At 40.3% G+C, this 17,445-nt stretch overlaps 1 long non-coding RNA gene across 1 annotated transcript; it reads left to right on the forward strand.

Moving 5' to 3' along the window:
• The first annotated feature begins 5,360 nt into the window (after positions 1-5,360).
• LOC140712083 (uncharacterized) lies at positions 5,361-13,763 on the forward strand. Its single transcript, XR_012093538.1, has 3 exons — positions 5,361-5,589; positions 10,853-10,953; positions 13,568-13,763. It is a non-coding gene; the product is annotated as an uncharacterized lncRNA (long non-coding RNA).
• The last annotated feature ends 3,682 nt before the right edge of the window (positions 13,764-17,445 follow it).

The following is a 17,445-nucleotide window of genomic DNA, read 5'->3' on the forward strand; positions in this document are numbered from 1 at the left end:
TCAAATGGTATTTCTAGTTCTAGATCCTTGAAGAATCGCCACACTGTCTTCCACAATGGTTGAACTAGTTTACAGTCCCAGCAACAGTGTAAAAGTGTTCCTATTTCTCCACATCCTCTCCAGCACCTGTTGTTTCCTCACTTTTTAATGATTGCCATTCTAACTGGTGTGAGATGGTATCTCATTATGGTTTTGATTTGCATATCTCTGATGGCCAGTGATGATGAACATTTTTTTCATGTGTCTGTTGGCTGCATAAATGTCTTCTTTTGAGAAGTGTCTGTTCATATCCTTTGCCCACTTTTTGATGGGGTTGTTTGTTTTTTTCTTGTAAATTTGTTTGAGTTCTTTGTAGGTTCTGGATATTAGTCCTTTGTCAGATGAGTAGATTGCAAAAATTTTCTCCCATTCTGTAGGTTGCCTGTTCACTCTGATGGTAGTTTCTTTTGCTGTGCAGAGGCTCTCCAGTTTAATGAGATCCCATTTGTCAATTTTGGCTTTTGTTGCCATTGCTTTTGGTGTTTAAGACATGAAGTACTTGCCCAAGCCTGTGTCCTGAATGGTATTGCCTACGTTTTCTTCTAGGGTTTTTATGGCTTTTGGTCTAACATTTAAGTCTCTAATCCATCTTGAATTAATTTTTGTATAAGGTGTAAGGAAGGGATCTAGTTTCAGCTTTCTACTTATGGTTAGCTAGTTTTCCCAGCACAATTTATTAAATAGGGAATCCTTTCCCCATTTCTTGTTTTTGTCAGGTTTGTCAAATATCAGATGATTGTAGATGTGTGGTATTATTTCTGAGGGCTCTGTTCTGTTCCATTGGTCTATATTTCTGTTTTGGTACCAGTACCATGCTGTTTTGGTTACTGTAGCCTTGTAGTATAGTTTGAAGTCAGGTACCATGATGCCTCCAGCTTTGTTCATTTGGCTTAGGATTGTCTTGGAAATGCGGGCTCTTTTTTGGTTCCATATGAACTTTAAAGTAGTTTTTTCCAATTCTGTGAAGGAAGTAATTGGTAGCTTAATGGGGATGGCATTGAATCTATAAATTACCTTGGGCAGTATGGCCATTTTCACTATATTGATTATTCCTATCCATGAGCATGGAATGTTCTTCCATTTTTTTGTGTCCTCTTTTATTTCATTGAGCAGTGGTTTGTAGTTCTCCTTGAAGAGGTCCTTCACATCTCTTGTAAATTGTATTCTTAGGTATTTTGTTATCTTTGAAGCAATTGTGAATGGGAGTTCACTCATGATTTGGCTCTCTGTTTGTCTGTTATTGGTGTATAAGAATGCTTGTGATTTTTGCACATTGATTTTGTATCCTGAGACTTTGCTGAAGTTGCTTATCAGCTTAAGGAGATTTTGGGCTGAGATGATGGCGTTTTCTAAATACACAATCATGTCATCTGCCAACAGGGACAATTTGACTTCCTCTTTTCCTAACTGAATACCCTTTATTTCTTTCTATTGCCTGATTGCCCTAGCCAGAACTTCCAACACTATGTTGAATAGGAGTGGTGAGAGAGGGCATCCCTGTCTTGTGCCAGTTTTTTATGAAATGCTTCCAGTTTTTGCCCATTCAGTATGATATTGGCTGTGGGTTTGTCATAAATAGCTCTTATTATTTTGAGTTATGTTCCATCAATGCCACATTTATTGAGAGTTTTTAGCATGAAGGGCTGTTGAATTTTGTCAAAAGGCTTTTCTGCATCTATTGAGATAATCATGTGGTTTTTGTCTTTGGTTCTGTTTATATGCTGGATTACATTTATTGATTTGAGTATATTGAACCAGCCTTGCATCCCAGGGGTGAAGCCCACTTGATCATGGTGGATAAGCTTTTTGATGTGTTGCTAGATTCAGTTTGCCAGTATTTTATTGAGGATTTTTGCATTGATGTTCATCAGGGATATTGGTCTAAAATTCTCTTTTTTTGTGTGTGTGTCTCTGCCAGACGTTGGTATCAGGATGATGTTGGCCTCATAAAATGAGTTAGGGGGAATTCCCTCTTTTTCTATTGATTGGAATAGTTTCAGAAGGAATGGCACCAGCTCCTCCTTGTACCTCTGGTAGAATTTAACGGTGAATCCGTCTGGTCCTGGACTTTTTTTTGGTTGGTAGGCTATTAATTATTGCCTCAATTTCAGAGCCTGCTATTAGTCTATTCAGGGATTCAACTTCTTCCTGGCTTAGTCTTGGGAGAGTGTGTGTGTCCAGGAATTTATCCATTTCTTCTAGGTTTTCCAGTTTATTCGCATAGAGGTGTTTATAGTATTCTCTGATGGTAGTTTGTATTTCTGTGGGGTCGGTGGTAATAGCCCCTTTATCATTTTTTATTGCATTTATTTGATTCTTCTCTCTTTTCTCTTTATTAGTCTTGCTAGCAGTCTATCAATTTTGTTGATCTTTTCAAAAAATCAGCTGCTGGATTCATTGATTTTTTTGAAGGGTTTTTTGTGTCTCTATCTCCTTCAGTTCTCCTCTGATCCTAGTTATTTCTTGCCTTCTGCTAGCTTTTGAATGTGTTTCCTCTTGCTTCTCTAGTTCTTTTAATTGTGATGTTAGGGTGTCAAATTTTTTGTTTTTCTTGCTTCTCTTGTGGGCATTCAGTGCTATAAATTTCCCTCTCCATACTGCTTTAAATATATCCCAGAGATTATGGCCCGTTGTGTCTTTGTTCTCATTGGTTTTGAAGAACATCCTTATTTCTGCCTTCATTTCGTTATGTACCCAGTAGTCATTCAGGAACAGATTGTTCTGTTTCCATGCAGTTGAGCAGTTTTGAGTGAGTTTCTTAATCCTGAGTTCTAGTTTGATTGAGAGACAGTTTGTTATAATTTCTGTCCTTTTACATTTGCTGAGGAGTGCTTTACTTCCAACTATGTGGTCAATTTGGGAACAAGTGCAATGTGGTGCTGAGAAGAATGTATAATCTGTTGATTTGGGGTGCAGAGTTCTGTAGATATCTATTAGGTCTGCTTGGTGCAGAGTTGAGTTCAATTCCTGGATATCCTTGTTAACTTTCTGTCTCGTCGATCTGTCTAATGTTGACAGTGGGGTGTTAAAGTCTCCCATTATTATTGTGTGGGAGTCTAAGTCTCTTTGTAAGTCTCTAAGGACTTGCTTTATGAATCTGGGTACTCCTGTATTGGGTGCATATATATTTAGGATAGTTAGCTCTTCATGTTGAATTGATCCCTTTACCATTATGTAATGGCCTTCTTTGTCTCTTTTGATCTTTGTTGGTTTAAAATCTGTTTGATCAGAGACTAGGATTGCAATCCCTGTCTTTTTTTGTTTTCCGTTTGCTTGGTAGATCTTCCTCCATCCCTTTATTTTGAGCCTATGTGTGTCTCTGCACGTGAGATGGGTCTCTTGAATACAGCACACTGATGGGTCTTGACTCTTTATCCAATTTGCCAGTCTGTGTCTTTTAATTGGAGCATTTAGCCCATTTACATTTAAGGTTAATATTGTTATGTGTGAATTTGATCCTGTCATTATGATGCTAGCTGGTTATTTTGCTCATTAGTTGATGCAGTTTCTTCCTAGCATCAATGGTCTTTACATTTTGGCATGTTTTTGCCATGGCTGGTACCAGTTGTTCCTTTCCATGTTCAGTGCTTCCTTCAGGAGCTCTTGTAGGGTAGGCCTGATGGTGACAAAATCTCTCAGCATTTGCTTGTCTGTAAAGGATTTTATTTCTCTTTCACTTATGAAACTTAGTTTGGCTGGATATAAAATTATGGGTTGAAAATTCTTTTCTTTGAGAATGTTGAATATTGGCCCCCACTCTCTTCTGGCTTGTAGAGTTTCTGCCGAGAGATCCACTGTTAGTCTGATGGGTTTCCCTTTGTGGGTCACCCGACCTTTCTGTCTGGCTGCCCTTAACATTTTTTCCCTCATTTCAACTTTGGTGAATCTGACGATTATGGGTCTTAGAGCTGCTCTTCTCGAAGAGTATCTTTGTTGCGTTCTGTGTATTTCCTGAATTTGAATGATAGCCTGCCTTGCTAGATTGGGGAAGTTCTCCTCGATAATATCCTGCAGAGTGTTTTCCAACTTGGTTCCGTTCTCCCTGTCACTTTCAGGCACACCAATGAGATGTAGATTTGGTCTTTTCACATATTCCCATATTTCTTGGAGGCTTTGTTCATTTCTTTTTACTCTTTTTCTGTAAACTTCTCTTCTCGCTTCATTTCATTCATTTGATCTTCAATCCCTGATACCCTTTCTTCCAGTTGATCAAGCTTGTACATTTGTCACATAGTTCTCATGTCATGGTTTTCAGCTTGATCCAGTCATTCTCTACTTTGGTTATTCTAGTTAGCCATTCGTCAAATCTTTTTTCAAGGTTTTTAGCTTCTTTGCAATGGGTTCGAGCTTCCTCCTTTAACTCAGAGAAGTCTGATCATCTGAAGCCTTCTTCTCTCAACTCATCAAAGTCATTTTCCATCCAGCTTTGTTCCATTGCTGGTGAGGAGCTGCGTTCCTTTGGAGGGGGAGTGGCGCTCTGATTTTTAGAATTTCCAGCTTTTCTGCAGTGCTTTTTCCCATCTTTGTGGTCTTATCTACCTTTGGTCTTTGATGGTGGTGATGTACAGATGGGGTTTTTGTGTGGATGTCCTGTTTGTTAGTTTTCCTTCTAACAGTCAGGACCCTCAGCTGCAGGTCTGTTGGAGTTTGCTCAAGGTCTACTCCAGTCCCTGTTTGCCTGGGTATCACCAGTGGAGGCTGCAGAAGAGTGAATATTGCTGAACAGCAATTGTTGCTGCCTGATTGTTCCTCTGGAAGGTTCGTCTCAGAGAGGTGTGAGGTGTGAGGTGTGAGGTGTCAGTCTACCCCTAGTCGGGGGTGTCTCCCAGCTAGGCTACTCGGGGGTGAGGGACCCACTTGAGCAGTCAGTCTGTCCGTTCTCAGATCTCAAACTCCATGCTGGGAGAACAACTACTCTCTTCAAAGCTGTTGGACAGGGACATTTAAATCTGCAGAGGTTTCTGCTGCCTTTTGTTTGGCTATGCCCTGTCCGCAGAGGTGGAGTCTACAGACACAGGCAGGCCTCCTTGAGCTGTGGTGGGTTCCACCCAGTTTGAGCTTCCCGGTGGCTTTGTTTACCTACTCAAGCCTCAGCCATGGCGGGTGCCCCTCCCCCAGCCTGGCTGCCACCTTGTAGTTAGATTTCAGACTGCTGTACTAGCAATGAGGGAGGCTCCGTGGGCGTGGGACCCTCTGAGCCAGGTGCAGGATATAATCTCCTGGTATGCCGTTTGCTAAGCCCCTTGTAAAGTGCAGTATTAGGGTGGGAGTGACCCAATTTTCCAGGTATTGTGTGTCACGGTTTCCCATGGCTACGAAAGGGAATTCCCTTCCCCCTTGCACTTCCCGGGTAAGGTGATGCCTCGCCCTGCTTTGGCTCTCACTTGGTGGGCTGCAGCCACTGTCCTGCACCCACTGTCTGACACACCCCAGTGAGATGAACCCGGTACCTCAGTTGGAAATGTAGAAATCACCCATCTTCTGTGTCGCTCATGCTGGGAGCTGGAGGCTGGAGCTGTTCCTATTTGACTGTCTTGGAACCACCCCCAGGTATGCTTTATTAAAAATGGTTAACAAAAGTTGAATTTCCAAAGCCCATTGGCTCATTTCATTTTCAATTTTACTACTTAGCATTTAATGATACAGAACTCTTCTTCTTTTATAATATTTTTCTCTCTCCTGCTTCCCTGGTAACTTGTTATCTTCCTGCCTGACCAGTTCTGACCGGTTTCGTTTTGTTTTTTTATTTTGAAATGGAGTCTCACTCTGTTGCCCAGGCTGGAGTGCAGTGGCATGATGTCAGCTCACTGCAACCTCTGCCTCTGGGGTTCAAGCGATTCTCGTGCCTCAGCTTCCCTGAGTAGTTAGGATTACAGGTGCCCACCACCACACCTGGCTAATTTTTGTATTTTTAGTAGAGGCGGGGTTTCCATGTTAGCCAGGCTGGTTTCGAACTCCTGACCTCAGATGATCTGCCTGCCTCGGCCTCCCAATGTTCTGGAATTACAGGACTGGTTTCTTTTATAAGTTCTAATTTTCTTATCTATGGGTTTGTCATGATTCTGTCCGGAATTTCATACATTCCCCCTTCACAATCTTATCCACACACCTATGTTTCAACTACCATTTTCTCTTCAGCCTTTCTATATCTCCAGTGTCCCATAAGACACCATCAGATCTCCCACAGGTGTTTCATCATCAGTAAGGCCAATCTGAACTCATTAATTCAGATTTATTCTTTCTCATTTTCTTTTATTTTTATCTTCGTGAATAGTATCATTATCCACACAGTTGCCCAAGAAGGAAATCTGGAGGTTATTCTCAATTACACTTTTTCTTTATCACTCACTATTGAATCTAATTGACCACACAGTCACGTCAGTTTTACATTCTATATATTTCATTCTAAATATTACATTCTAAATACATCAGACCATCATTATCAGCAATCTCAAACCATACGGGGGTGAAACTTACTTACGTGCAGTCCTCCAATCTATTACCAGAGAGATCTTTCTAAAAGCCAAGTCTGATGGTGTTGTTTCCTTACTTAACATCTTTGGATGTCTCAGTTAGCCTAAAAGCCCCTGACTTCCAGTCCCTCCTTCCCTTACTTCTCCATGTACATCTTCGTTTCTAAATTACCTGCTGTTACCCATATGTGTCATACATTTCTCTACTTTGTGTCTCTCTACAGGCTGTGCTTGAAGCACTGTTTCTGACTTTCTGCTTTTCCTTGAGCTATCTTCTCTATTTAAAGCACATTCCCTCCCCTTTTCCACTCAGCAACTCCCATCCATCTTTATTTATTTATTTATTTATTTTTGAGACAGAGTCTAGCTCCGTTGCCCAGGCTGGAGTGCAGTGGCACCATCTTGGCTCACTACAACTTCCACTCCCTGGGCTCAAGCGATTCTCCTGCATTAACCTCCTCCACCATTTAATTTTCCTGCCTCAGCCTCCTGAGTAGCCAGAATTACAGGTGCATGCCACCATGCCCAGCTAACTTTTGTATTTTTAAGAGATGGGGTTTTACCATGTTAGTCAGGCTGGTCTTGAACTTTCATGCTTCTGATAAAGACATACTCAAGACTGGAAAGAAAAAGTGGTTTAATGGACTTATAGTTCCCAATGGCTGGGAAGGCCTCACCATCATGGCAGAAGAAAAGAAGGAACAATTCACATCTTATATGAATGGCAGCAGGCAAAGAGAGAGCTTGTGCAGGGAAACTCCCATTTTTAAAACCATCAGATCTCATGAGACTCATTAACTATCATGAAAGTAGCCCAGGAAAGACTTGCCCCCATAATTCAATCATCTCCCACCAGATTCCTTTCACAAGATGTAGGAATTGTGGCAGTTTACAATTTAAGATGAGATTTGTGTGGGGACACAGCCAAACCATATCAGGTGAGTAGAGATTAAATGCCTAAGCCTGGCACACCAAGCAACTGTATAACCTGATCTTCATGTCAAGAACTGGATGTTATGTTTTACAAATCATAAAGTTGGACTTGTATAGGATTATTTTATTATTACATGGAGATGGTGTATGACAGTGGTCCCCAACCTTTTTGGCAGCAGGGACCAGTTTTATGAAAGAAAATTTTTCCATGGATGGGGTGAGGGGGTGGATTTGCTGACGGTTTAGGATGGAACTTTTCCACCTCAGGTCATCAGGCGTTAGGTTCTCATAAGGAGTACACAACCTAGAACCCTTGTATGTGCAGTTCCTGATAGGGCTCACCTTCCTAAGAGAGTCTAATGCTGTGGCTTATCTGACAGGAGGCAGAGTTCAAGTGTTAATGCTTACTTGCCTGTGTTCACCTCCTGCTGTGTGTCCCAGTTTCTGATAGACCACAGACTGGCATGAGACCACGTGTAAGCAAGATAATAAAGAACAGGTAACTTACCTAAGTAGGTGGCTAGCATCTCACCAGGCTCTTGTAACGAAATTCCCTTCCTTGGCACCTTCAGACCTAAGAGTGGCAATGGTGTCCCACTATGGCTAGTCTCTGGGTGCCTCACCATTCTGTTGGGATCCTTAGGCCTGCCCATATATCTGTAGGTAATCTCTTCACTACATTCTTAAGTTAAACCCTTTTGAGTGAATGAATTATCTACTACCTACTATGACCCTGACCCTGATTTACTACATAAAATACATACCCACATGTACATACACACACACACACACACACACACACACAATATTACACACAATATTCCCATTATTCAGGATTATGCCAAAAAAAAAAAAAAAAGGTGGGGGGAAGGAGCCTGAATGAGTCAAGAGAAATAGCATGCTGTTTTAGAAAACAGATAATCTCTGGAGTTACATGCTCTGAGATTTAATACCCAAAGTCATTATCTGACTTTGGATAAATTTATTTTCCCCTTTGAACTTCAATTTCTTAATCTGTAATGAAGAAAATAAGATTATCTCATAAGTCATTGTGATGATTAAATGAAACAATGTGTAATAATACATAAAGCACCTAAGATACTATATGTATAATGTATCATCTAACTAGTTGTACAAGTATAGTAGAGGATCATTTATCAAGGAATATAAACACTAGAAGTAGCCAAATGAACTTTTCAAAGCGTTTGCTTTATGATTATGTATTCTGAAAAAAATCAGAGCAGTTTGAATAACTGAAGAACAAGTCAGGCCGGGCATGGTGGCTCACGCCTGTAATCCCAACACTTTGGGAGGCCGAGGCAGGCGAATCATGAGGTCAGGAGTTTGAGACCAGCCTGGCCAATATGGTGAAACCCAGTCTCTACTAAAAATACAAAAAATTAGCTGGGTGCAGTGGCAGGCACCTGTAATCCCAGCTACTCAGGAGGCTGAGGCAGGAGAATCGCTTGAACTCAGGAGGTGGAGGTTGCAGTGAGCCAACATTGCGCCACTGTATTCCATCCCGGGCAACAAAGTGAGACTCTGTCTCAAAAACAACAACAACAACAACAACAACAACAACAACAACAACAAAAAACAAAAAAACAAGTCGCTATGGTGCGTCTTGCTGGGTAATGGTGAATTTCCACCAGACGGCAAAAGGCTGTCCAGTGTTAGAATCCACACTGCCCTTACAGAGTGTTGGGGATCCAGTGGATGAGTTCAGTGACATCTTGGTAATCTGGCTGGGACAGCATGACTTGTGAGACAGGCTGTTAAGAATGTGAGTATTCTTTACATGTTTTATCAGATCATCATTCTTCTGGGAGGTAAAATATCAAAACTGTGGAAATAACCATTGACTGAGAAGAGTCTGAGTCCTTGGCTTTCAAAATTAACAATTTTCTACCTCATACACTTTGCAATTGCTGGCTACTGATAAAACCTGTACTCACCTTGAAGTGCATAGTGGATTATTTTTCCCCTAATAGAATCATGGACACTTAATGGGATAATTGTATTTTCATTTAATTTAGTTTAGCTCTGTGTTGTTACTATAAAAGGATTCGAGGCAGCTTACAAAAATACACAAATGGGAAGAAAGTAAATAGATGAGCAAACCTGAGTGAAGGGAAATGAGGGTAGGAAAATAAAATAAAATCCAAGGGAACTGTTAGTATGTAAAAAATCCAAGTCATAAATTACTATGCACTTATTAAAGCAGGGCCACAAGCAGAAGAATTGCTTGAACCTTGGAGGCAAAGGTTGCAGTGAGTTAAGATCGCACCACTGCACTCCAGCTTGGGCAACAAGAGTGAAACTCTGTCTCAAAAAAAAAAAAAAAAGAAAAAGGAAAAGAAATTTCTAAGCAATAAAGCACTCAAGAGGTGGCTTGGGTGCTGTTGAAGGCATTCAGTTTTATAAGGGAAGCAGAGCGTAAAAGTTCATAAAATTTGCAACCTGACAATGCAATAGAAAAGAAAATCCCATTTTCTGAGGAGAAAGTCAAGCTGGCTACAGAAATTTGCATAAGTAACGAGGAGCTGAATTTTCATCACTAAGACAACGGGGTAAATGTCTAAAGGGCATGTCAGAGGTCTTCAGAGTAGTCCATCCCATCACAGGACCAGAGGCCTAGGAGGATAAAGTGGTTTCATGGACTGGGCCCAGGGTCCCCATGCTGGGTACAGGCTAGGGACTCAGTACCCTGCATCCCAGCTGCTCCAGCCATGGCTGAAAGGGACTAACATAGAACTAGGACCGTGGCTTCAGAGGGTGCAAGCCACAAGACTTGGCAGCTTCCATGTGGTGTTGAGCCTGCAGGTATACAGAAGTCAATAACTGAGGTTTGGGAATCTCAGACTAGATTTCAGAGGATATATGGAAATGCCTGGATATCCAGGCAGAAGTTTGCTGCAGGGGCAGGAATCTTATGGAGAACCTCTGCTAGGGCAGTGTAGAAGGGAAATGTGGGGTTAGAGCCCCCACATAGAGTCCCTACTGGGGCGCAGTTTAGTGGAACTGTGAGAAGAGGGTCACCATTCTTCAGGCTCCAGAATGGTTGATCCACTGACAGCTTGCCCTCTGCATCTGGAAAAGCCACAGACAATACCAGCTCATGAAAGCAACTGGGAGGGAGGCTGTACTCTGCAGAGCCACAGGGGCAGAGTTGCCCAAGGCCATGGGAACCCACCTCTTGCATCATTGAGGCCTGAATGTGAAACATGGAGTCAAAGGAGATCCTTTTGGAGCTCTAAGATTTGACTGCCCCACTGGATTTTAGACTTACATGGGGCCTGTAGCTCCTTTGTTTTGGCCAATTTCTCCCATTTGGAATGGCTATATTTACCCAATGCCTGTACCCCCATTGTATCAAGGAGGTAACTAACTTGCTTTTGATTTTACAGGCTTATAGGTGGAACGACTTGCCTTGTCTCGGATGAGAGGTTGGACTGTGGGCTTTTGAGTCAACGCTGAAAATAGTTGAGACTGGGGGCCTGCTGGGAAGGTATGACTGGTTTTGACATGTGAGGACATGAGAGTTTGGAGGGGCCAGGGGCAGAATGATATGGTTTGGTTGTATTGCCACCCAAATCTCACCTTAAATTGTAACTCCCACAATTCCCATGTGTAATGGGAGGAACCCAGTGGGAGGTGATTGAATTATGGGGTCAGGTCTTTGCTGGGCTGTTCTCATGATGCTGAATGAGTCTCATGAGATCTGGTGGTTTTAAAAATGGGAGTTTCCCTGCACAAGCTCTCTCTTTGCCTGCTGCCATCCATGTAAGATGTGACTTGCTCCTCCTTGCTTTCACCATATTTGTGAGGCCTCCCCAGCTATGTGGAACTCTAAGTCCATTAAACCTCTTTTTCTTCCCAGTCTCCGATATGTCTTTATCAGCAGCATGAAAACGGACTAATACATTGCCCTAGTGGCAAACCAGAACCTTCTTTTTAGGGATGCTAATGCTGTCTTCACCAATGAATGTCTTGAAGAAGAAATGTCCACCAGTCCCTCTGCAGGTTAGCATTAGAGAGTGGCTAAGCATATTCAACATAATATATTCACTCCAATATTTTTACATTTTTAAGCCTTACACTCCTTTCTCAACACTATGCCAGAGAAGTTCTAGCATCTCAGCCATGTTGGATATAGGCTACCACTAAGTCAAGGCTTTATTTAAAAACACAGGAAATTGTTGGCACCATTGCCAAGAGCTGGAGGCAACACATTAAATCCAAAATCTCAGGAATGTGCATCCATATTGATGAATCTGGTCCAATCCAACAGTGTGTTTCACTCTCCTTGCTCTAAAACCCTTGAAATCTACTTCCATGCAAGGTCCCCAGAATTGTCATTATAAATTAGCAAGACCCTACAATTTCCTCAGACCCTACCATCTCCTCTTAGAGCAGACCTTCCCTATCTAGACTGTGCTGGGATCTACTATACATCTGGAAGCAAGGGGGAGTGGTAGGGTGAATCCCTTCAAAATTTGGTACCCCCTCTTGAAGGAAAATGCTAAATGTGAAAGCTTTGAAATTATTTTATGCAGAGGAATTCTGTTCCCCTAGTGAAGGCGAATGGTTGCTTCAATTGGCAAAAATGATCCAGAGAGGTCTGCAAGGCTTTACTGTTCTCAGCGTGGGCTATTTCTGTGCAAATTTCCCTATACTAAGTTTGGGAGTCCCAGTGCTTCCTAAATGAGGCCCTTACCTTAGCTTAACTTGACCAGATTGCCTATTTAACTGGTTTTGTAACTCTGTAACCTATACAATCATGCCTTGGGCATGAACCTTAACCATATCTTCCTTACGGCTACATGAGATGAGGATTTTCTTTAGGTACATCAAAAGGGATTCTGATTCTCCCCCTCAACCTTGATTTGGGAGGGTAAGGCTTTATGTTTTTCTTTTTTTAAAAAAAGTTCTCCAAGGCAGTCAGAAGTAGCTATATAACCCCCTATAGATATGTTATTACTGTCAAAGCAATAGCAACAAATGTCCAGCTACTTCATCTCCCAAATCCTGTTCTCCACTTGGACCCTGTCTCATGCTATTACTGCTGAGAATTTGAGTTAACATAATGCCTTTTCATGCCAAACTTACCAATGGCATATTTTCTCTTATTAAGAAGATTATCTAGGACTCATGACAATCAGTCCAGAATCTACTTTGACAATCTATTTCCTGGGGTCATGTCTAACCAATCGCTGTGTCAGTCAGGGTCCAAAGAGAAAACATGGCATTCCTAAAAAGACATAATGGAAGAGAATTTAATGAAAGGACTTTTTACAGAGGTATGGGAACAGTTAAGAAAACAAATTGGCCAGGCGTGGTGGCTCATGCCTGTAATCCCAGCGATTTGGGAGGCCAAGGCGGGCAGATCACCTGAGGTCAGTAATTTGAGACCAGCCTGGCCAACACGGTGAAGTCCCGTCTGTACTACAAATACAAAAATTACCAGACATGGTGACAGGTGCCTGTAATCCCAGCTACTCATGAGGCTGAATCAGGGAGAATTGTAGGAGGTAGAGGTTGCAGTGAGCTGAGATTGTGCCATTGCACTCCAGCCTGGGCAACAGAGCAAGACTCTGGAAGAAAGGAGAAGGAAGGAAGGAAGGAAGGAAGGAAGGAAGGAAGGAAGGAAGGAAGGAAGGAAGGAAGGAAGGAGGGAAGGAAGGAAGGAAGGAAGGAAGGAAGGGAGGGAGGGAGGGAGGGAGGAAGGAAGGGAGGAAAGAAGGGAGGGAGGAAAGAAGGGAGGGAGGGAGGGAGGGAAGGAAGGAAGGAAGGAAGGAAGGAAGGAAGGAAGGAAGGAAGGAGAGGAGGGGGATGGAAGGGAGGGAGGGAGGAAAAGAGGAAGGAAGGGTGGAAGGAAGGAAAAACAACGGAAGGTGAGGCAATCAGCTTTCTGCAACAATAAGAAGTTGTTACCACTCATAGACCTGAAGGATCAAAAGGAGGGAACCATGTAACTAAGCCTGGGAAGAAGTTGAGCTCTGAAAGAAGCACTGCCTGACAGGGACTGTCAAAATCATAGCAACATAGGGAGTGGGAGTATTAATACCTAATCCCCATCTTCTTCCAAACCTCTGATCTCCTGATATTGTTATTTCCCATAGGTCAAAATCATATGCTAAGAGAGCAAGGATGATGTGGAGACTATCAGTTAAGACAGCTCATCTGTTTTCCATTTCCAGGTGAAAGGAAAAGAAGAATATGGATACCTGAAATATTCTGCCAAGGCAAAACTTCCCATTATAAATGCTATCTACTTTTTATATATTAAAATAGTGTGGATTATCTTTTAAGCACGTTCTCAAATTAATAAACCTGTTTTTTTAATCAAAGGCTATTAACTTTTTTGGTTAAAATTCTGCAATGTTGATAGATGAATACAATTTAAATGATGATACAGGATAAGGAGGTGGGAGAAAGTAAATGCATTCTGAAGCTTCCGGAAAAATATATTTTAAGATGAGATTTGATCAAGATAAAGCCCTAAATTAAATGTTCTGACTACAATTTGACCTTTTTACTTTAACTTCCTTTAAGGGGAAATGCGCAGAACATTTGCATATAAATAGTTACTTGAAAATAATTTTTTGATAAGCATAAATGAATATAAAACAACTTGAAAGGTTTCACATCACACTTAAAATGCTCATGTGTTTAAGGGAGTTAAGAGATACTAGTTGGAAAAAAATAACGTGCTTTGAATTTGATTCATATTTAGAGAGCAGTTTAAGAACGTCTCCCTCTGTAATTCCACAAAGCCACTTGTAACAATAGTAATTGTAACATTTTATTGGAAGTACCTCTTAAAGTATCATCTAAATATAAACCCATGCTGTTTTCTTTTAGCCTTGACAGATATACTTCTTTGATGAGATGGAGAGAAAGAATAATTTGGAAAAGGTTAAAGAGAAAATGTGTATATGAAGTAGCCAAGGTGGCAGCTGAGGAGAACATAAAATTTTCTTTCATATTTCCACTTTATACTTCCACTTTGCAAATATAAAGATTACATTACCCCTGTAAACAAATAATATCTATAAAAAGATAGGTCAATTGGGAAACTCATGACTTGCATTTTGTTTTATCCTCCAATACTTCAATATTTGTGGCATTACTTCTGCACTTGTGGAGCTCTGCCCCACCAACTCAGAAGGGGCAGGGCTCCCACTTGTCCCCATCTCCTGCCTGCTCCATGGAGCAGGAGGCCTGGATCTGCAGTTGGATTTGAGCGGCTGTAGTGGCACCAGGATAGCTCCTGCCCCAACTCAGAAGGAGCGGGGCTCCCACTAGCTCCTTGGAGTGTGCGGTCCCCAGCTGTGCCTCCCTGCTGCAGCCAGCATTATGGTGACTGAGTTTTGCCTACTTTAGAACTTCATATTAGTAGAATCATACTGTATACTCCTTTGTGTCTGTGCTGTTTTTCATTCATAATGTTTCATGTGTCAGTAGCTCATCCCTTTTCATTGTCAATTGGTTATATGACTTCCATTATGTGTTTGTCCACTTTGCTGTTGCAGAATATTTCAGTTGCTTCCAGTCTTTTGTTATTATGATGAAACTGTGACTACAAATATCTTTTGAACCTATACATGGGTATGGTGGAGCTAACTCTCACTGGCTCAGTAGAGCTGATAATGGATATCTCTTCCTAACTCTGTGTTTAGTGACGTTATGTTGGTAGCTTAACATTGGCCACAGTGAGAGTATTCGTGCCACAAAAATTGGCAATGCTACAAATCAGGCTTTAAATTTTTTTCACTTTTATTAATTAATTTTAATGTGGTGGTTAAATATTTATCAGCATACCACTGGGTATATGTTTTCTTTCTTTTGAGTAGACACCTAGGAGTGGAATTGCTAAGTCCAACTTTATAAATTTATAAATTGTATTTATAAACTTTATAAATTGCTATGTTCAACTTTATAAAGTTGATAGTTTTTCAAACTAGTATCATTTTACATTCTATCCAACAATGTGTGAGAGTTATAATCATTCTACATTGTCGCCAACACTTGATGTTGTTATTCAGTGAAAGATATCTGAAAATATCTTTATTTGCCTTTACTTTTGAAGAAAACTTTTGCTGGATTTAGACTTCTAATTTAATAGTTTATTTTTTAGCGTTTTAAAACTGCCATTCCAACTCTAGTGGTATCTCATTGTGGTTTTAATTTGAATTTATCAATAACTTTTGTGCTAAACACTTTTTCTGTGGGTATTGACCAGTGTATATCTTCTTTTGTCAACTTTCCGTTAAAGTTCTTTGCCCATTAATTTTATTGTGCTATTTGTATTAGTGAGTTGTAGAACTTTTATATATATATTTTGGATAAAAGTCTTTATCAGATATGTCTTGTGAATATTTTCTCATCTTTTCACATATTGACAGTATCTTTTGATGATAGTAAGTCTTGAAATAAGTAGTATAATCAATTTTGTTCTATTACAAGTTTGTTCAAACTATTCTAGATTATTCATATTTCCATATATAATTTAGAATCAACTAGAAGTTGACCGGGATTGCATTGGGCCTATAGATTAATTCGAGATTTGACACCAGCATTGTGCATCTGCTTGACATCTGTATCTTTCAGTCTATGCACATGGAATTCATAGATTGAATGTTTTATAAAATCTGTTTTTAAAGACCTTCTTTCATTTCTCTCAGAAGTGTTTCATAGTTTTTAGCCAAGAAGTTATCATATCTTTTGTTAAATGTATCCCTAAACATTTATGTGCCTTAATGTCAATCATTCCAGAGATGTTCATTCTTTGAGTCCTAATATTTGTTATTTGTATTATTTTCTCTCTTTTTTCTTCAGTCTACTTTAAGGCTTATCAAATTCATTAATGTTTCCAAAAAGCCAACTTTTGTTTTCATTGATTTTCTGTTCTGTGTGTCCCTTTTCTTTTTTTTTTTAAATTGATTGCTGCTCATAAACGAACAAATATTTTATTCTTTCAACTTAATTTCAGTTTAGTTTACACCTGGTTTTTATCTTCTCTAAATGAAAACGTAAAACATGTATTTTAAATCTTTTCTTATGTTCTAACATAAGCATTTAAAGCTGTATGTTTTAAGTTAAGCACTGTTTTTAGCTATCTCTCAAATTATTTTCTAATCTTTTCTGAATTCTCTTACTTAAAATTACAGTATTTAGAAGTGGTTGCTTAAGTCCTAAACATGTAATAACTTCTTTCTGATATGCTTTTCATTTACTTTTAATTTTATTCCATGTTAGTCAGATAACATGTTTTTTAATATCTCTGTTTTAAAAGATCTTTCGTGTCTCTCAGTAATGTTTCATAGTTTTTAGCCAAGAAGTTATCATATCTTTTGTTAAATTTATCCCTAAACATTTATGGGAAATACTATATCAGACACAGTATCCCACTTCAGAGCCAGGTGCGGTGGCTCACACCTGTAATCTCAGCACTTTGGGAGGCTGAGGCGGGTGGATCACCTGAGGTCAGGAGTTCAGGACCAGCCTGGCCAATATGGTGAAACCCATCTCTATTAAAAATACAAAAATTAACCAGACATGGTGGTGGGCACCTGTAATCACAGCTACTCAGGAGGCTGAGGCCTGAGACTCGCTTGAACCTGGGAGGTGGAGGTTGCAGTGAGCCAAGATCACACCACTGCACTCCAGCTAGGGCAACAGAGCGAGACTCCATTTAAAATAAAAATAAAAAAAAGATAACATACTCTGTAATACTCCAATTCTTTAAAATTTATTAAACTTTGTTTTATGACCCAGTGTATGGCTCAGGTGTTGGATGTAGTGCTCTGTTAATGTCAGTTAGACGAAGTTGGTTGATAGTGTGGTCCAAATCAACATGCTTACTATTGTTTGTCTTTTATACTTCAATTACCGAGCGAGGAGTGCTACACTATCCAACTGCAATTATAGGCCTATTTTTTCTGTTACTTTTGCCAGTTGTTGCTTCATTTATTTTAAAGTTCTATCATGAAGTGCA

The sequence above is a fragment of the Chlorocebus sabaeus genome, chromosome 7 (genome assembly GCF_047675955.1).
Source record: "Chlorocebus sabaeus isolate Y175 chromosome 7, mChlSab1.0.hap1, whole genome shotgun sequence".
NCBI lineage: Eukaryota > Metazoa > Chordata > Mammalia > Primates > Cercopithecidae > Chlorocebus > Chlorocebus sabaeus.